Source organism: Fukomys damarensis, unplaced genomic scaffold, assembly GCF_012274545.1.
Source record: "Fukomys damarensis isolate Sample0158 unplaced genomic scaffold, DMR_v1.0_HiC HiC_scaffold_38, whole genome shotgun sequence".
NCBI classification, from domain to species: domain Eukaryota; kingdom Metazoa; phylum Chordata; class Mammalia; order Rodentia; family Bathyergidae; genus Fukomys; species Fukomys damarensis.
In genome coordinates, this window is record NW_022900950.1 from 14,366,065 (window position 1) to 14,387,353 (window position 21,289).

Genomic DNA, 21,289 nt, shown 5'->3' on the forward strand with positions numbered 1-21,289 from the left:
TTATAGCTAACAAAACCTTTGACTCCAAAGCCTGTGCCTTTAAATCCTAATTTCCTTGGATAGCTATTATTTCTTTAGGATGGTTTTTAATGTTTTCAGTAAACAGATGGGAGTGCCTTCAGAAGAAGAAAAAGTTACTGACAGTGGAAGATCTTCAAAGTCTTAGAGACAGCAATTTCTAATCTAGCATTCATTATATGCCAAACCAAACTTTCATATTCTTGTAGTGAATAAAGGCATCTTCTAAGTATTCTAGAAGGGATAAGGTTATACCAAATACATAGGGCTGTGGAAGATTAATTTTAGCAGCATTTCCCAGTGAGAAGGAAATTATAGTGAAATAAGTCATAACTGAGTCAATGTGTATATGCTCTTTTTTGAATTCAGATGAGGCACACTTACCTCTACACTTCCATATGTGAAACATATTAGGTAGTTATTCTACAAGCAACCAAAAAAAGAATAACATCTAGAAGTTACCTGACCATGTTCTCCAGATACAAAATACAGTGATTCCCATTCTTTCAATGGTTGTATCATGACCCTATCTTGCTTTTGGCCTTGCAAAATGCTGTAGCCTACATTAGATTGTAGATTCAACTATCAGCAATATTCTCCCCACATAATAATCAGGGAAAGGAAGAGAGGGGAAAAAAAGCAAAGGACAGAAGGAATATATTATTTAAGAAGAAAAAGGGATACTGATTTCTTTTTTAATTTAGATACTCTGAGCAAGGACAAAATGGTAGAGAATTTTGCCTCTGGCAGTGGGCCCATAGTGTCTTTTGACTTCTCTTTTCCCCTGGCAATGGCAGGGTACTTCAATCTGGGTTGGAGGTAATTGCCTTTTAGGGCTTAAAATACTTCACTCCAGGTTCTTCTTGACTTTGAGGGTTTCTGTTGAGAAGTCTGTTGTTGAGATTCTCTTGGGCTTTCCTTTGTATGTGATTTGTTTCTTTTCTCTTTGTATGTGATTTGTAGGATTTTGTTCTTCTGCTGGGTTTCTGGAATCTTGATTATTATATGCCTAGGTATGGATTTTTTTTTTTTTTTTTAATCATGACTAGTTGAAGTCCTATATGCCTCACTTATCTATTTGTCAACTGCTTTCCTCCTGCTTGGGAAGTTTTCTGCCATTACTTCTGTGAACAGTTTTTGTTTTTGTTTTTAATGATGTTTGCACTAGCTCCTGCTTCTTCACTGACTCTGATCAGTCTTATGTTATTCTTTGCATCATCTAGTAGCTGCTGGATTGATTTCTCATAGTCCCTTGCTATTTTTAAGAAACTTTTATTTTCCTTGTCACTAATTGCAATCCTATATTCTATATCTGATATTGTCCTCACACTGGCTCATTCTGCTGCGTAAACTTTCAATGGAGTTTTTAATCTGCTGGTTATCTATTTGCATCTGTTTTATGGATTCTATTTGTTTCCTACATTAGGATTCTATCTGTTCCTCAGCTTGTCACTTTTTTTAAATCTGTGTTTATTTCAGAGTTATTAATCATGTCTTTCATTATGAACACAATCTCTTGTTATCTGAGAAATTATTTCTGATTTTATTTTTTCCATATTCTCTTTCATTGCCAGTTCAGGGAGTCCAGCTGGTTGAGTTTCAGATTGTTCCATCTTGTCACCCACTGCGGTTGCCTTTGGTGATCTTGAAGTCTGGTTTTGAGTCTTGTTTAGGTGTCTTCTCATTTCAAGTAATGCAGTCTGCTGCACTTTTATTGAGGTGACTCTGCTCTCCCACTGGGCTTCAATTCTCAACAAGCCTCAGAAACGCCCTCTTTCTGGTGCTCACTACTGCTCTAATTCCTGGATTCAGGATGATGGCCTTCTGGATCCCAGGCTGGGCTGTTGTCTGAACAGGATTCTGGCTGGGGCCTGTACGCACTTAGAGATGGTATCTGGGTAGGCCTCTGGCTGGGATCTGCACACAGGCACAGCTGCTTTCTAGGTGGGCCTTTGGCTGGGGCCTATGTACCCAAGCTACCAGTGTTCGGGTGGGCTTCTGGCTGGGGTTTGCAATCAATTACAATGGTATATGGGTGGGAGTCTGGCTGGGACCTGAGCACCCTGGCTACTGCTGTCTGGATGGGCTTCTCCTAATTATGCTTTGATTAAGTTTTAGTTTAAAATAATTTGCCTGCCAAGATGCGCATTTGCTCAAGGTTTTAATTCTCAGAATTACAAGTAAAATTATAAAAGGTGGATTTTCAGAATTACTTTCCTTTCAATTCCTTCAACTGTTTTCTGCATTATTTAGTTAACCTAAAAGGAATGCGAAGGCAATGTGCACTTAAATTTTTGTTGTCTTAAAAATAAATATCAAACATTAACCAGTTCACAAAATGTTTGGTTAGGAACTACCCTTCTTCACAGAGGATATACAGGTAGTAAAGGCAATATATCTGTCATTTAAAATAATGATTGTAAATTATTTTTCAGACTTAAAAGTAACATGCTCTAGAATTTTACCATCTTTTACATTTTCATGTTATGTGGGCAGATTCAATACGCTGAGATACTATGTTACTCCAGAAAAAATAGCTGCTATCAAGAAATCAGGCAACAAGAAATGCTGGTGGGACTGGCGGCGGGTGGTGGTGAAGGAACCCTGTTCCACTTTTGGTGGTTGTGCAGACTGGTGCAACCACTGTGGAAATCAGTGTGGAGATTTTTCAAAAAGCTAGGATTAGAGGTCCCATTTGATCCAGCTATTCCTCTTCTGGGTATCTTCCCAAAAGAACTAAAAACATCATACCATACCAATATATGCACACCTGTGTTTATCACGACACAGTTTTTAATAGCTGTCTTGGAAACAATCCAAATGCCCATCAGCCAATGATTGGATAAAGAAGATGTGGTTTCTCTATATAGTGGAATACTACTCAGCCATAAAGAAGGATAAACTTGAGAAATTTATAGCTAAATGGGTGTACCTTGAAGCTGTACTCTTAAATCAGACACACATGTGCAAGTATTGCATTGTTACTCTGTATGGTTGAAAATGTAAGTAAGGGACCAAAAGTCATAATGGACAATGTGAAGTAAGAAAAAAATCATTTGATAAAAAGTAGGAACTAGAAAGGGGAAAGGGGAAAAGAAGAAAGAAAATGGGAAAAAATGAGAAAAAAAGGAATGGAAGTGGGGCTTTTGTAAATAAGAGAAAGAATAGTTGAAGAGAGGAGGGGAATGGGGGAAAATCAAGATACACCATGTAAAGCTACAAGATCCCTATGATGATTGTGATCATTATGTAAATCTAAATTGTACCAATAAAATTAAATATTTTAAAAATGAGTGCAAAACAAAGTCTAAAACAGATACATGGAGAACAGAGACAATGAAGGAACAAATGGAAAAAAAGATAAGAAGTAACGCTATAGCCGCAAAATACCACCAGTCTCTAAAAAATGTTCTTGATGAAAACTTAATTCCTTCAAATAGGAAAAAATAAAATTGTAAAATAAAAGTTAAGAAAGTCTCCTCGGAAGTTAAACAAAAAGACAGATGGTAGTTGAGAAGTGATGACATCTGATTAATAGATTTCTCAGAAAAAGCAAACAAATCAGAGGAGAAAAAGTATCAAAATTTCTTTTCCAGACTTGAAGAACTTTAGGTTTCCAAATTTTATTTCCTGTGTAGTCTGGGTTTTGTTCATGAAGTCTCTATCAACTCCTATATCCTCAAGAGTTCTTCCTATTCTCTCTTCCAGCAGATTTAGTGTTTCTGTTTTAAAAAAGGTCACTACATACTTGTTAAGAGAATACTTCAAGAAGAGGAGATATAACAATTATATATGTGCCAAGTATAGATGTAGTAGAAGTTTTCTTCAAATATTGCTGGTTCCTAGTTTTCAACTCATATTTTGGAGTGAGGCAATAAAATAGCAACCGGACACTGAGCAGATAAGGCTTGACAGCTGATGGTCTTTATTACTATTATAACAACCATCATGTCAGTATCTCTGAGGCTGTTCTCTTGGCCTGATGGATTTTCCAGAGAACAATCTTCTATTCATCTAGTTGGTTGCCCTCATGAATAGAAGCAGAACAAGGAAAGAGTTTTCCAGAGACTCAGATGGACTGTATATGTCTTCATTTAATGCCCTCTGACAAGTGAACCTCCCCTATCTCTAAGAAGGGCCTGATATCTTGGTGTCCAGAAATTCAACTTTTTTGAAAAGTAAAGCTGCAATTTTCTTCTCAGGGTGATCTTCCTGCTATAAGGAGTAGGGAAAAGAATCTGGGAGTCTATTTCCTCTATATAAATACTTGAAACAAATTTTGTTTTCAGCCTTGCCCCCATTTCCTTAGAGGTGTTCTACTGTAGTAATAAACTGCTTTTTTTTTTTTTTGGTACTGGGGATTGAACTCGGGTCCTTGTGCTTGAAAGGCAGGCCACCGAACCACTGAGCTAAATCCCCAGCCCTAGATACTTCTTTCCTGCATGAGGGTTTCAGTATTCTCCAACCTGCTTATTTACTATACAGTTCCCAAAACTTTATTTATATTTCCACGCACTATTGGGTTCTGCCCCATTCTTGTTGTCATTGTTGGTTTATGCATTTCTTACTCTTTACTTTCATTTTAATAGGGTTTTACAAGGGAGCAAAGATAAATGACTGTGTGTTCAGGTTATCGCATTTAATCAGAAATTTTACGAATTGATTTAACAATGTTAAGACATTTCTGTGGGTCATACTATAGGTTCCACAAATTTATCCCTAACAAATTAGAACTCAACACACTGAGCTATCTGAATGTAGAATCATGCCAATATCCTCTATCATTTCTGGAGTACTTAAGAATATTACTCAGATACACTTTCCTAAACATTAATCATGTAAAGTAAATATCTATCATAAAATAGCCACGGACATTAAAATGCAAGCCTCTGTACCCCTAACACAGTCATAGTCATGGTAAAGCTATTAGTTGGAGAGCCGGGCATGGTGGCATGCCCCTGTAATTCCAGCACTTGGGAGGCTGACAGGCAGGAGGATCACTGTGAGTTCGAGACCAGCCTGGGCTACACAGTGAGTTCCAGGTCAGTCTTAACTACATAGCGAGACCCTGTCTCAAAAAACCACACCAAACAAACAAAGCTATTAGTTTAATGATGTTTCTTAAAATTGATGGCTTTAGCATCAAGGATATAAAATGGTACTTAAACTGGAAGACAAGTGAAGCAATGCTTACAAGGCTTTAAATTAAAACAGTGGTTACAAGGTATTATATGTTAGTACTTTTTAGTTGTTTGTATTATTTTTCTAATACACTCCTACATGATCAAATAATTCTTTCACTTATCTTTTTCTACTATTCTGTAAAGACATGTGATGACAGTGATCCAGTGTGTAATTCTGGGTATGTAACAGTGTGTGGAGTAATCCAGTGTGTAAATCCTAAATTCTTAAACTCTGAAAGTACTGGATTTTGAAACATATTTAATGTCACATTGAAAATTACATAGTTTGCCTATTTGTGCACATTTGTGTAAAATATGACTTCAGTTTGAAGTCCATGAAGGAATTCTTTGTTAAAAGGCACGTAAACATTTTTCTTTTTCCCAAAATACAGATGAATTCTGGGCTCAAGTGGAGAATGTGGCCACCAAAGAGAACACAGAGAAAGAGTTTCAATCAGAATAGAAAAAAACTATGGCACCACAGAGTAAGGTCAGCATTTTGGTAAGGGTCAAAACCCTTATGGAAATTAATGAAGGGCCCTAGTGAATAAGCACACATGCTAACACTTTGCAGTAACAGATCTAAAGTGAAAAGAGAACTTAAAGAAATAGAGTATGAGGTAACAGCAGACACATGGCTGAGATTTCAAAGTGAACCATAGCCATGCTGGAGCAATAACCAACTATCAGACACTATTACAAGAAAGATATGTCAAAAAAGTGCTAGTTTTATTATACTGTACACTTTATTATACTGTACATTTCAATAACTTTCCTGTTACTATCAAGGGCTAAATTTCAAAACTCATTTTAATTTAAAAGTTGCCAAAATGACCCGTTTCATGTGAATGTTCATTCATCAATCAAGATTCTCAAAATCAGCTCTATTTAATGACTTCTGTCATAACAAGGTCTTAAAGAAAAGCCTCAGCATCAAACAGAAATGTGCAAGAGTTATGGAATATCTAGAAGTGGTATCCAATGAAAGAGGTAATCAGAGATGGTTTTTCAGATGGAGTAGTCTCTATCTGAAGGAAGATGACTCAAAGAAATAGCTTCATAAAGCTGTAGTTGTACCACAAAATGTCCTTAAATATCTCTATGTTCCCCATTCAAAAATAACTTATGTGCAAATGTGGAGGCTGCAGCAGTACATATCATTTAAAATGCCATATAACAGACAACCATGGCTGTACAGTTGATGGAAGCGCAAAGGCAATGAATAATGCTTTAAAGATAAGATCTTACACAAAAGATGGAACAGAGTAGATGAATCCTCAACTTCTAATACATATATGTAAATAAAGGCTGTCTACAACAGCAAACGAAGTTGGAGGGGTTCTTCAGAAGTAAGGAGAACAAAAGAACAATTCTAAACAAGGCCAAAGAAGGTAGTCTTCTAAATTAAAGAGAGGAGCATGTCAATGGAAAATATTTAAGATAGCCAGGGATAGAAGGGTTATTAGGTTGTTACAAATCTGTCATGAGTTTATATAAATAGAAATTTAGGGTCCCAATTTTTATTAATGCATAAACCAGCAAACAATCCATTAAATATAAATGTTAAGTGAACTTGTTCTAATTAAAAAATACTATCAAGGTAGTTCTAGCTGGAATCAAATGAAGAAAAACAGAGAAACAAGAAAACATCCAGCCAACAGAAGACCAATCGTTTATAGTTGTATTTCTATGTAATCAAGATGCCATTTAACATATGCTTCCAGTTTTAAAATCTACTTTCCCCCTACTTTCCTCATGGAGGCAAGCAAAAATAATTGTTTATCAATATTATGCTTTAAAATTTTCCAATGCGGGTAAAAATAAGGAAAAAAAATAAATAGAAAGGATGTTTTGCAAGAGATATGCTATAGATTTCCCTTGGCATTAGTTTTAATATTACAGGTAACAGTGTGATTTAAGAGTCATATAGTAGATATCAAACCTCATAAGTCTAAAGATAGAAAGGCTCCTAGGAATAATTTCATTCAAGAAATAAAAGGAGGTTAAAAATTTTCCAAGGCCACAAAATTGCTTATCAGCAAGGCTTAAAGAATCATGAATAGGGGATAGGAAAGGTATCAAATCTAACATAAACATGTACACATTTCCCTCGCTAATGCACTTCTTCATTTAAAATGTCCCTCCTCTCACGTATCACCTGCTAGTAAAGTTATCCTGTGTTTTAAAACACAGCGGTATAAGACTGCTATTTGTGGTGTTAGATCTACATATAAAATATCACATGTGCCTAAGTTGAAACTTCTATTGAGTAGGGAGTTCCATTTCCTAAAAAGAATTTGCTTTTTCTATTCAAGTGGGAAGAAGTGTGCAATTAAAAAATATAGCAGAATAACATTACAGATAGTAGGAGGAGAGAAATGTGTATGTGTGCCTCATGGATAACAGTTCTTTGAGGGAATAATTCTCCCTTGACATTAAAATTTATAAATTATTATGATAACAAGTAAAAGACAAAAACATGAGCTCATATGGTAATTTTTATATTTAAATATTAAAAATTTAAATATAAACATCTTTGCTACAGAAAATATAAGTTCACTACATATAATTCACTGAAATTATAAATGTATGCTCTGTGAAAGACACTAGGTGATAAAAAGGCAAGCCACAGACTGGGATAAAATATTTAGAAAACATAACCAACTTAAGGATGAGAGATTTAGTTTGACTCATAGTTTCAGAGGATTCTGTCCATGGTCAGCTGACTCCAAGACAATAATGGCATGGTAAAGGAGGGCAGGATAAGTGATCAATCCAGAGCAGCTGGGAAGCAAAGAGAACAGGAAGAGCCAGAGTTAGAGAATGAGAGAGCAAGAGGCTCCAAAGACAAGCTTCCAGGGACCTACTTCAACTGTAAACTCATCTATCATTTAGTCTGCTGATGAATCTAGGGCCCCCATGATCCAATAATCTTCCAACAGCCCCTTCCCTGTACACATGAGACTTTAGGAGGAATTTTAGGTCTAAACCACAAAAAACACAAAAATTCTGATAAAGGATTGGAACCCAAACTATACAACTCTTAAAATTCAACAATGAGAAACTTAACAACCCAGTTAAAAAACTGGCAAAAGATCTGAATAGGTATCTCGTCAAAAAAAAAAAAAGATATACAAATGGCAAGTAAACTTATGAAAACATGCTCTATATTGTGTCATCAGGGAACTGTAAATTAAAAGTGATGTACCATAACATGGATAGCTAAAATCTATCACACAGACAAAGATATGAAATAACAAGAACTCTCATTTTTATTCTCTGCTCATTTCATCCTCAGCCACTTCTGCAGACAGTTTGGCCTGCCCATTCCTTTTCCCGTCTTCCCTCTCTCTTTTCTTTCTCTTTCTTCTTTTTCTTTTACAGTACTGTGTTTCAAACTCAGGGCCACTGAATACTTGGTAGGTTATTCAACATTCATGCTGTAACAAACTGCCTGACATTAACAATTTAAAAGAGTAAAGGCTTATTTTGGTTCTTGGTCTCAGTTCATAGTTGGCTTGTTTCATTGCTATGGGACTGAAATATCATGGTGGAAGCAAAGCTGCACACCTTATGGCAGTGAGGAAGCAGAACAGGTGCAGAGAAGCAAAGAGGAAGAAGAAGGGCAATATATTATACCCAAGGCTCCATGACCTACACCCTTCAACTAAGCCTCACCTCTTATTTCCCTTACCTCCCAATAATGGCATCAAATTATAATCTCATCCGTGGATTCATTCATGGATGAAGTTAGAGCCCTCATGATCCCATCATTCCCAAAAGCCCATCAGCAACTAAGCCTCCTCCTTCACTTTTCTGTTTTGTTTCCTTTTTTTCTTTTTTTAAAAGACAGTATTTTGCCATACAATACAGGTTGGCCTTGAACTCCCTATGTAGATCAGACTGGCCTCAATGTCATGACTCTCCTGCTTTAGCCTCCAGAGTTCTGGGATTACAAGGTTCTACTGCGCCTGACTCAATCAAGCCTTTAGCGCATGAGTTTTGGGGGATACATCAAATCAAAACCATAATACCTGGCAATTGATATAACCTCAGCATGGCAGTTTAAAAAAAACAAAACAAAACAATCATACTCTTAATATATGATCTATCAATCACATTCCTTAATATTTATCTTAAAGAAGTAAAAATTTAAGTCTATAAAAACACTTGCACAAATGTTACAGCAGTTTAGTTCATAACAGCCAAAACTTGGAAGCAACCAACATGCCCTCCAATAGGTGAATGTACATCTAGAAAGTGGAATATTATTCAACAGTAAAAAGAAGAGCTATCAAGTCACAAATGACACAGAAGATCTTTAAGTGCATTTGCTAAGTGAAAAAAGAGTAATGATAAGGATATGGCATTTCTAGTAAAGGCAAAACTATGGAGACAGTGAAAAGATTAGTGATTGCTAGGGATTTGGGCAAGAATAGGAGAGATGAAGACATGGAGTCTGGTGGAGTTTTAGGGCAGAGAAGCTGTTCTGTATGATATAGTTGTGGTGGATATATTATTATTCATCTGTCTATACCCACAGACTGTAAAACAAAAATGAACCTTATTGTAAACTTTAGTTAATAATAGCATTATATAAGTTACCATGCTGGCCAACAGTTATAACAAATGTAATATGCCATGAAAAAAAATTAAAGACGGGAATCCGGAGAATGAGATAAGGAGTATACAGAACTCTGGATTTCACAATTTTCTGTAAGCCTATAACCACTCCAAAATGCCTGCTCCTATAAAAAATTAAAATGCCATGTGAAATATAACAATTATATTTACTAAAGGCCCATCTTTTAGTAAGGTGGAGTGAACATTCCTAATTTTTCTAGTGAGACAAATGTTGTGGAGATAAGAATAACTTTCAAATTATATAAACGTATCACTGAAAGAAATGAATTTTAGTTTTTTGATAAAAGAAAATAACAGCACATTTTGTAAACAAAAGACTAAAAAAAATGGTCTTAAGTATGTATCCCAGACTGGGGAGGGGTGAGCAAATATGCTAAAATATTTTGAAATATCTTACATCATAAGTTCTAGATATAATACATTTCCACATTTTGTATTAAAAAGGTCTAATAAAGAAAAGCTTATAAAGAGCAGAAATTGGTCAAATTTACTCTTCAGCTCAGTTGTCTTTTGGGTGCTTATTTGGCAAACTCCTATTTTTTACACTTTTAATTTTAAATTTCTTTTAAAATAGAAATAAAACACTGTTATCAAAGTCTCACTGCTTACCACGGAGCTACCAACTATCCAGGTGAAGTGTCCCAAGCTCCTCCCTGTTGTTCTTCAGGCCCTGGCCTGAGACAGCCCTGAGGAACTAGTGGGCTTAAAGAGAAAGTTTTAAACTCTCCTCTAAGGATTTCTCATTACAAAATCACATACTAGAGAATATTTTATTTTTTTTCAGCTTTAATTGAGTTTATTGGTACATTTTAGGGATACAGTACAGTTACATTCATTGTTGGGATCTTGTACCTCTACATGACAAGTCTTGGTTCTCATTTTTTCCCCTTGTCCCTGCCCTCCCTTTCATAGAATATTTTATAGCTGTTCTTTAGCTTCTACCTCAACGTCCCTGATACTAATAAGGTTCAGTAAAATATAACCACAGTGCTTACAATGACAGTAGACTAATAAATGCACTGTGCATTTGATAGCAGCAATGTGAAAATTTAATCATCTGCAACAGAAAAGACAGCAATCCTTTCTGCAAATTGTATATCATTTTATTAGGTTACCGAATGGCTTTTATGTAAACAATTTTGATGCAGGAAGAATCTATGGAACTCTGAGACATGTATGTCAAAAGTCACTAGACGAGGAAACACAAAGAGAAGAAAAGCTATTCGAAGCAGATCAGAAGTTTTTTTGGTTTCTATCACTTTTTATATACTCTGAAAATATGCCAGTTAGAGATTTATTTGGGAGAGTAAACATTTTCCTCCTATAATGCAGATAATACTGAATTGATCTAATCATTTTTTTCATATTAGACAACTGATTGGGATAGTAAATAAAAATTTAGAAAGAAGGTATGGAACATCCTGGGGGTAGCATGAAAGTTTTTTTTTTTTTTTCCCACCTATTTAGCTATTTTAAAAAGATAAGACAAACTTTGTCTAATCCTATCTATCTCATACAGAGCTAGGTGGTTCTGTGCCTAGATAAAAATTTGCCCTCTTTTCTATCTTATGACCCTTAACAGAACACATTCTGCTTCCAGAACCTACTATTTTTATTACCTATAATAGGCATGTTATACATTTTAGGGGTTTGCCCTGAAATAAATATAGAAGCACTTTCTAGAAAAAAATGCATTCTTAATTCTCAAAAGGGAAGTGCCAATATACTGCTGATAAACTAGGAATTGCTTATAACTGTATGAATCCTATGGGCAATTCAGGATGAAATTAATGACTGCTAATTAACAGAAGGCATTTATTAGTTACCAGAAGAGAAATTCAAAACTTAAATGACTTGAGCTACACTGATGTGTGCTTTAGCTGACTCTTTTAGTCAGCCCGGGCTGCCAAAACAAAATAATCATCTCTCAGTATTCTTAGGGAATTGGTTCTGGGATATGTGGGAAAACCAACATTTGAGGATCCTCACTGCCATTATATTAAATGATGTAGTATTAACATATGACTTATGCACACACTTTTGTACAGCTTAAATTGTTTAAAGATTACTTTTAATGTCTGATATGATATACATTATTATTGTTTGGGGTTAAATGACAAGGAATAGAAATCTGTATATATTTTGTACAGAATCTAGTATGATGTACATAATCGTTATACTGTATTATCTGGGGGAAAAATGACAAGAAATAGAAATCTGTACATTATTTAGTACTGACATAATCACTGAAGGCCTAACCAAATGGTTCCCAAAAAAGTTGCAAAGCTACAATCAGTGCTGGAAAGAGACTCAGAATCTAAGAAACGGTAAGACTATAGTAGAGTGTGTCTACACATCATTTTATTTGTGTGGACTCAGCATATTGCTTGGTCCATGGCAAACTCAGGTTTTGCTTTTTGGAATTTATGACAGTTAAGTAGATACTGTCTACCTGAATGGCCTGGGAGCTGCCCAGGGAATTAGTAAAGAACATTTCTGGGTAGGTCTGGGTAGTCAGGGGTATAGATCTAGTCCCTTATTCCTTCCTCTCTCTCATACTGCTACCCTGCTCTCCTTCCTAGCCACCATGAGCTAAGCTGCTTTGCCCTTTTATCAGATGTTTCTGCCTTAAAGCCAGACAATCATGGACTGAAATCTCTGCAATAGTGAAAATAAACCATTTCTTCCTGTAGTTCTGTGGGTGTCAGGTACTTTTTCTAGCAATGGGAAAGGTGACTAAGATATTTTTTGGGAAGGTGATAGTGTATTTCCAACTGATTATACCATATTCTATACCATAGACTGTGTGGCTTGAGCCTTAGTTCTGAAGATTAGAATTCTAGAATCAGGGTGCCAGAATGGGTTAGTTTCTAGAATATTATACAGACTATAAAGAAATGTTAGCTTTAAACATTTGAAAAGTAAAAAACAGTATATATTTTTAACAAGGAAAAACTAAAAATAGGGATTATGTTTATAAACTGGTTGAAATGAATGCTGCATGTAATTATGAAACAGTGTGAATTCAAAGAACACAACATTGAAACTAAAAACAACATCTGCATGAAATGTTCATTATGATTATTCATAAATCAAAGGTAAAATATGGAAAAACTAGGCAAATTATAGATTTTAATAGGAGAGATTGGATTAGCTAATTATAAAAATACAACAAAATTATTTGTTGAACTTTTTGTGTTTGCTTACTAAGCACCTTATATGAATGATCTCAACTAATCTGGACAACAACTCTGAAGTACAAACCACACTTATCTGGCCAAACTCATACTGTAGTACACGGCCAAGACAGGTTGACTTTAACGAAGTTTCTTCACTTAGCATGTGAAGAACCTAAGAAGTGGGTAAGGGAAGCACTGTAGGACTGGCTGAAAAGTTAAGTCTCAAATATCTAAGCATATGCTGAATTTTGCTCTGAAGGATTTTTTCACAATTCATGTTATAATGGAGCAGTCATATTTTAGCCACTGATCAGAGTTGCAGAGTAAGGGCTTTACCCTAGGACAGTGATGGTGACCCTTTTAGAGGTTAAGTGCCCAAACAGCAAACCAAAACCCACTTAGTTACCTTGAAGTGCCAACACTGTAATTAAACTTGAATATTGAGGCCATAGTTTAGAAAAAACAACTCACAGATCAACGTTTTTGCCTTAAAAACAAATAAAATGCAACCCACAGGTTTGCCACCCTACTGTCATAGGAGTTTATATTCAAAGTTATAAGTTACATTACATGTATACATAATCTACCTGATTTTTAATAATCTGGCAATTCATATAGGTAGTATACTGCATGACAGAATTAAGGTACAACAGAAGACATCTTTAATATTCACTATTTTTGTCCAAGGGCTCAGACAGAGGCAAATCTGAGAAATTTATTTATTCAGTGAACATGTATCAACTCTGTATGAGGTAACATATTAGGTAATATAAGCAATACAAAGGTAGATAAGACAAAAATGAGAGTCCTACACAGACGTGAAGGTTGTGCTTACACAAGGGTGTCTGGTTAAAGGTTGAATAAAGACTGAAAAGTAGCTTGTGCTCCACTTCACAAACTTTTTACGCTAGGAGGCAGCTTTCATCAATGACATAAAGGAACATGTTTTTTTTTATTCATATAAAAGTGCTTGGCGCTTGGTGCAGTGGTGAACACCTGTAATGCTAGCACTCAGGAGACTGAGGCAGAAGGATCTTCATGAATTTAAGGCCAGACTGAAATACATACCAAGAGTCTATCACAAAAAAAAAAAACAAAACAACAACAAAAAAAAACAAAGTGCATGGTTGGCTAGCTAGTTTTATCTTTGGACACATATGCCACCAATCTTTTTTTGGGGGAGGACCCTACACTTGTGAGGCAGGCAGCAGCAAAACTGAGCTAAATCCCTGGCCCACCACTTATCTTTCAGTAACACAAATCTGATCATCCAACTCATACTTTTCACTCATTCTTCATTGTTTAGAAGAGAAAAGCAAGTTTGATGACATCCAGGTTCCTTTACATGTAAATCTGCCATGTTTTTCCTGCCTTATCCCCAATTACTTCCATATAAAGAGATATTCTTCCAGTCATATTCAACCTAACTCTAGATCACACCATTTTCTTTCAGGCATCTCTTTCTGTCTGCCTGAAAAATTCTATGTGGGGAACTCCTAAACACCTATTAAGACTCTGCTCAAATACTCCTTTCTGGACATCAGCTATCCCCTTTAACCCCAGCCTGTGTCAGTTATTCCTTCTTCCTCCTGCAGTATTCTGCACATCACTAGGTCATGCCACATACACAGTTATACAAAATTTAGTTTATATGGTTTGGTTTATATGTCTTTTCCTATCAAATGCAAGTCTTATTAAAAATACCAGGGAAATGAATTTTTAAATGCTCCTAATTCAAAACAGTTGATACATTTAGAATGAAAAGACAGCTGGGTAACTGCAATTACTACTCATATATGCTGCTAGTTTGCTAAGTCACTAAGCACAAGGTTCAGAGAGTCAAAGGGGAACTACGAGCTAGTTCAAAGACTATTCTATTGACTCAAAGGGCTGAAGACATCATAAAGAGTCAAGAAGAAATAAAAGATTTAGGTTTTATAATTGAGTTTGTCACTTGCTGTGGGACTTCAGAAAAGTCAATTGCCTTTGCTTAGCTCTAGGTCTTTTATTAGATCACTGCTCCCATAGTTAGGGTACTCAAATATAACAATGCACATAAGAACACAATTAAAATTTGAAAGTGCCATTTAAACCAATGTTAAAGCCAACATTTTTGCTTGGTAGAATTATTTAGAACCAATATCTTAATCTTATCTATCCAACATGAATGTCACTAAAATGTGAGATCTCAGTTGCTTTGCTGGACTCCCTAAAGTGCAAGGCTTAGTCCGGGCCCTAGAGAATCTTTGGGGGAATGAAACAGCTGCTGCTCACATTAATATAACTACAAAATATTCTAAGAGTTAAATAAGTAAAACAGAAAAAAAGTATAACGTATAAAGGAGTTCAAAAGGAAAGGTCACTTGTAGGTGAGGTGGTCATAATGGTTTAATGACACAAAATGCTGATTTTAGAAGGTTAAGGAAAATTACTTTGAAATTCTGAGGTCAGATATTGAATTTTAGAATAAAAGGTCAAGAAGAAGTATAGAGATAACAAAGATTTTAAATATGACAAAAGACCAGATGGTCATAGGAGTACGTTTTCACAGGGCTGATTCTCATCAAATGGGAAAAGTAGAATGCAGGCAGGTTGCAGGAGGTGCTAAGTACTGTGGTGCTGATTTCACTCTGAAGACAGGTACAATACTTTTTAACAACGGAAGTAGTGGAGAGCTTGCGACCATGCCAAAGGGTGTCCTGTCCTGATGTTGAATCCTTATTATCTCAGATATGTTGTTAGGAAGTTGGTCAAGATAAACAGTAAATCCTCATCAGATCCTAATACATTGGTCTTGAATTCTTAGTTTGGGGAACACTGTCACAAGAGGTGCCATGTAAAAAGAGTATGGACATTCCAAGTAGTTAGAATTGCTCTTTCTGTTTTCACTTAATGGGGGAAAAAAGATGTCAGAAGGAACATTAACTAGCAAGATAAAAAAAAATAATTTAAGGCTCTTCTTTTACTAACTATAACCATATATAGCTCAACATGGTGAATTAAAGAGGCACACTAGAAAGTTATTACTGAGCTTTTACTGGACCCAGGAGAGAACAGAATTCGAGGCAAAGACAGGTCATTTAATATTAAAATAGAGATAAATGTACTAAGTTTACATGAAATCAAAGCTTTTAAAAAAACACTGAAATATACTTTAACAATTTTTGCATTAAACAGACTTTCTAGAACTAAAACACAAATTACACTAAAAAAAAATTCCCAAAATTAAGTAATTTTTTTTACATTTTAAAGAAAAAAATAAGGGCAAATATTTATCTTTCAAATATATTATCTGGTTATTGAAGCAATAAAAAGTATATTACCATCTTGTAGCAAATTATGTGATGTTTTAGTGGTAAATATAAATAATGACTTTGTAAGAACAAAGTGAAGGGAAATAACAATTATGAAGCACTTTTTTATTGGGCATTGTTTCTTGGTGCTTTTATATTTGTTATCTCAGGATATCTGCTAAAGTCACCATGAAAGAAAACAGCTAGGATTTTATTAAAGATCTACTAAACTGCAACACCAGACCTCTTTCCACTTATACTTTATTAACTCTTTTGTGAGCTGAACCTTCAAATCTGATATATGAAATAAACCTTCTGATTGCCTTTATTATTTATAAAATGGATAATTTGTACCTGGGTCTTAAACAGTGCTACCTCAGTACCCATTGTTAATTGGTTCCAAGAATTGTGACAGAACAAAAACAACTACCAAACACCAATTGTTTTGGCTGTGACTCATGTGGCAAAAACACTGGCAAGTTCTAGCTTGTTCATCAAGTACCAAAAGGTGAGTACTGGGACAAAAATTTTGTGTCCAAATGCATTGAGTAACAGACTTGATGTTTCAAAGCAGCTGAATAATAAGGTATGACATCACAGATTGAAAGTATCTTAAGTTGAAAATGAATTTTATATATCTAATCCACTGAATATAAAACAGCTTAGCAATACTACAATATAGTGTATCAGCTGTTTACCCTCCCAACTTGCAGGCTCACTGTGAGGCCAGCATCTCAGGACAGAATACCTGCTACTTATTCCTAGCCTGAGTAAAGATCAAAATTTAAAATTCAAAGTATAGTTCCTACTTGACTGCTTTATCATTTTGTACCATCAAAAAGTTGAAAAATCTGTAAGCTAGCATAAGTTGAGGATCAGGTGAATTAATTTCACTTAATGAGATAATAACTAAAAAGAAGAAACATGCAAATGCAAATAAAAATTCAACACACATTTTACATGTATCAATCTTTGGCCTGTCTCAGCAAACTCCTATACACAGAGACAATTACGTATCTTACTCATCATCTCTGTTCCCAAGTGCACACAGTAGTAAGATCAGATATATACATATTTGTGATGGTTGATTTCCTGTCAGAGATAAATATTTTCCGAAAATAACCAGGATAATTTGATAAAAGACAAATGAATAAATTGTAGTATGTTACAAATAACTTAAAAACCAAAGCAAAAGAAAACAATAGCTATGACAAAAAACAGCAGGCCCACTTGCTTTTATTTTTATTTAATTGTTTTATTTTTTTGGTTTTTTTGAGATAGGGACTCACTATGTAGTTGAGACTGACCTGGAACTCACTATGCAGCCCAGGCTTGTCTTGAACTCACAGTGATCCTCCTGCCTCAGCCTCTGAGTGCTGGGATTACAGGTGTGTGCCGCCACGCCCGGCCCACCTGCTTTGAAACGGTGACACGTTTTTCCACTGAGAGCTATGGCTAACAAGCCAAAGACAATGATGGCCATAGCCATAGGGGAATGCATGGCAGTGGCTAAAATTGGTTGAAGGATGCTGCTTGCTTCAGGCTCTCTTAGAAGCTGCTCCCTTATGACTACATTCCTCCTCCAGTTGGTGACAAACTTCCTCTCTGGACCTTCCAGGAGTTTTAAAAAATGCTTCATTTCATAGAGGGAGGGAAAATGGAGTGGCTCAGGGAGCAAATAAAGATCTACTTCAAATAACAGAGCTTTCACAGAACAATGATGATTGGGTAGAACAAACTGCCAGGTGAAATGAAATGTTTTCAAATAAACTTCTCTCAATCCCAGTCATCAAAAGTACCAGAATCATCTCCATCAGCCTTTACAACTTTTTAATTAAAAAGAAAAGGAATATTTGTGATACATCAACAGTTGACTTCTCAAAAACATTGAGTGCTAGAAATTTCCTCATCCCTGGCTCACCTCACAATTTCTTGTTCGTATAGCCAGTAGTATACAGCTAAGTAAAATTAACTTCACATAATTTTGAGCATAATATACTAATATTCTGTGAAGGCAATTAATTGACAATTACTTGAGGAGCTCCTCTTAAACAAAACACCACTGGAAGTCTATTTCCTAAATATAAGTTTAAAATAGTTTTTCCATCCAAGTTCATCAAGTGTTTGTTAAACATGTTCCTTGCTTATCACTGGATGGGGTTCAAAGAGGTCTCCCTAAAACAGAGATAGGGGCCTTAACCTACCCTACCCATGGAGTAGGCTCTTGACTTGTCACAGAAAAGCTTTTCAGGATATGTCAGTGAGAGGCATAGAGATTTTTTTTATTAGGCAGGACTAAAGAAGTACACATTCAGAGAAAACAGTGCAAGAATTCATTATGGTTTTGGGTCAGGAGTATTTGTATATTCTTGGGGGTGTCCTTAAGAGAAATGACACAGGATGTATGTATATCATTACTGCTTAGGTTAGAATGCAAACCACTTGCATGTGCTTGGACTGTAGAGACTGGTACACAGTACCATCCTCCTCAAACCTTTGCACTGAGTTATATCTGCAGCATTTTTTTTTTTTTTTTTGTATTCTGAGAATAGGTATTGCTAAATTGTCCAGTCTGGGCTTAAACTTGAGAGCCTCTTGCTTCAGCTCCCCAGAGTTGAGATTGCAGGCATGGGCTGCCATGTTTTAGCGCTTTCTTTTCTTTCCTCTTCTCCTCTTCATTCCCCTCCTTCTCTCTCTTCTTTCTCCTCCCTCCCTCCCTTTGTTTTAGTACATGTTTGCAGTCCATAATGTTTACACTCTTTGTGTGAAGCTGGTATTTACTCAAAACACATCTTAATTCTTTTGTTCATCCCCTTTCTCCTCTCTCCCATCTCTTCATCCCCTTTCCCACGAGAAAGATCTATCTCCCTACTTTCTATTACCAGTCTTTTATTTTGCTCTTTATTTATGATTTGGGTTTCTTCTAGAAGAGAAACCATGTAGGCTATTTTCTTGAAGGTGTAAGTTTGTGGAATTTGTGAATCTAGATAAAGCACAGGCTCCATGTACAGGTAAAAAGCATGGGTCCAATTTACAGGTTTATTGTACCTTTAGGACACAGGGATGTTTGAAGTGAGTTTCCTGCAAACAACACTGTAACCTTGGTTAACTTTGATTTGTGTCCTGAAGCTACACTTTCTTAAAAGTACAATTTAAAAACTATGATCTTGTCTTTTTTGTACCTATCTTTATTTGTTCTATCCTCCCTCAAGATGGAGGATATGGCTTTGGCCTGGAGGGGAAATAAATCAGTTAATGAAGTGCTGAGTCTGTAGGAGTTAAGTGATTGAGGTTCTGGCATTCAATTCACTTCACTACTAAAAAACAACTAATTTTGACTTTCAAACAGTATATACCATTTGCTGAAAAGACAAAATAAAATGATGAGAACTTAATATTTTATCTAAAACTGCTGTCATAAATTTCATATTTATCATTTTAAAACGTTAAAAAATGGTAACAGTTCTCTTTTGTGAGCTGCCTAAACCTTTAGACCCCTTTCCCCTGAAAAGAAAAAACTCAATGTGAAATAAACCTGTCTCTTCCAAATCCAAACTCAGAAAATTACTAAGATGCAGCTCTGAGATAAAATTTCTATGAAAGTGTAATAATATACTTATACAGTGGAACACATACTTACATTTCAGATTGAATAATAATACATGTACTACCTAAGAACTAGTAAGCTGGTACAATAATTGTTGGCATCAAAAGAGTTTTTTTCTTTTCGGCGAGACTTTATATTTCAGTGTTACTGAGACTTTGTATTTCAGTGTTACCGCTATGAGAAATGAATTTCTTCAAAATGAGAAAAATACATTTATACCTTGCTAATTTGCTATTTCACTCAAGTGAAACATTTAGGTTTTTCTCCTTGCTGTTTCTTATAAATTGCCATGTTCTATCATGGTGCCAGCCCTTAAACTCATCAAAAGCTTAATTGTAGAAACCCTAGAGTAGTTAATTAACAGGTACTATAATGTATGTTCATTTTAACTTTATGGATGGATGGTCATGCTGAAAAGGTGCTCATAAAGATTACTGTTTCAGCCAGAACTTAAAGGTGAATGTGATCCAACCACTTACGCTACTTTTTAAATGGCTTTGTCCCCACAATGGAGTTAAAAAAAATAAGAATTAAAAAATGTTTAAAATAAATAATATATCCATAGTTCTTAAGACAAAATAATGAACACATGTGACATTTACATTGGATGTTGTTATTAGCTGTGACTGCATGACATATTATTATGCTGATCCCTTTCACTTTTACAGAAGACTAATGACAACAGCAAGCAACAGAATGTGGAGTTCTAGCTTCTTGAATAATTCAGAATAAACAATTTCTTCCATAAAAACATTAATTTTCCAGTGTAAATTCACATAAATGATATTTACAAAGTATTTCTGTGTTGAGGTATACAGTTTGTCTCCTTCTTAAAAAATGCATGTAGATGGGGCCAGGGATTTAGCTCAGTGGTGCGGTGCCTGCCTTGCAAGTGCAAGGTCCTGAGTGTATGTAGGGAAGTTGTACAATTATTTAATGGAGTTTTATTTTCTAAATAAAATTAGCCTATGTACAGATTTGCTAAGAACAGAAAAAAAATGTTCATTTGCCAATAATTCTTGTTGAATGTCTATTTCATAATTCTGGGCAGGTGGTGGCTTTTATTTTTTGTTTAATGAGGAAATCTATGATATATAAGTAGATTGAGATAATTTTCCAAAATGATACAAAATTATAATAATTTCCTTGCCAAGGCCTTTATACATATGATATCCTAATTTCATTTGCATGATCTGTATGAGAAAATGGCAGGGAAAGTCATACTGTCATTATCTTTTGATACTTAAAAAATATGTGACAGATTACAAATTCCTGTACCAAAAGGCCCAACAGTAGAATGCTACTTCTCTGAAGACTAAATTTTGAGATGCAACAGGAGCCAGGTTAAAAAAAAAAAAAAAAAAC

At 35.3% G+C, this 21,289-nt stretch overlaps 1 protein-coding gene across 4 annotated transcripts in view; it reads right to left on the reverse strand.

Annotated features, from left to right (window-relative positions):
- The window catches only part of Spata5 (spermatogenesis associated 5), a 296,553-nt gene that overhangs the window by 41,887 nt on the left and 233,377 nt on the right, over positions 1-21,289 (reverse strand). Inside the window, exon 16 of one of the 4 annotated variants that reach the window (XR_004515732.1) lies at positions 7,867-7,985. The exons of the other annotated variants lie outside the window; for them this stretch is intronic. The gene's annotated coding sequence lies outside the window, so the exon portion shown is untranslated. The remainder of the gene's footprint in view (positions 1-7,866; positions 7,986-21,289) is intronic. 4 annotated transcript variants of the gene reach the window in all.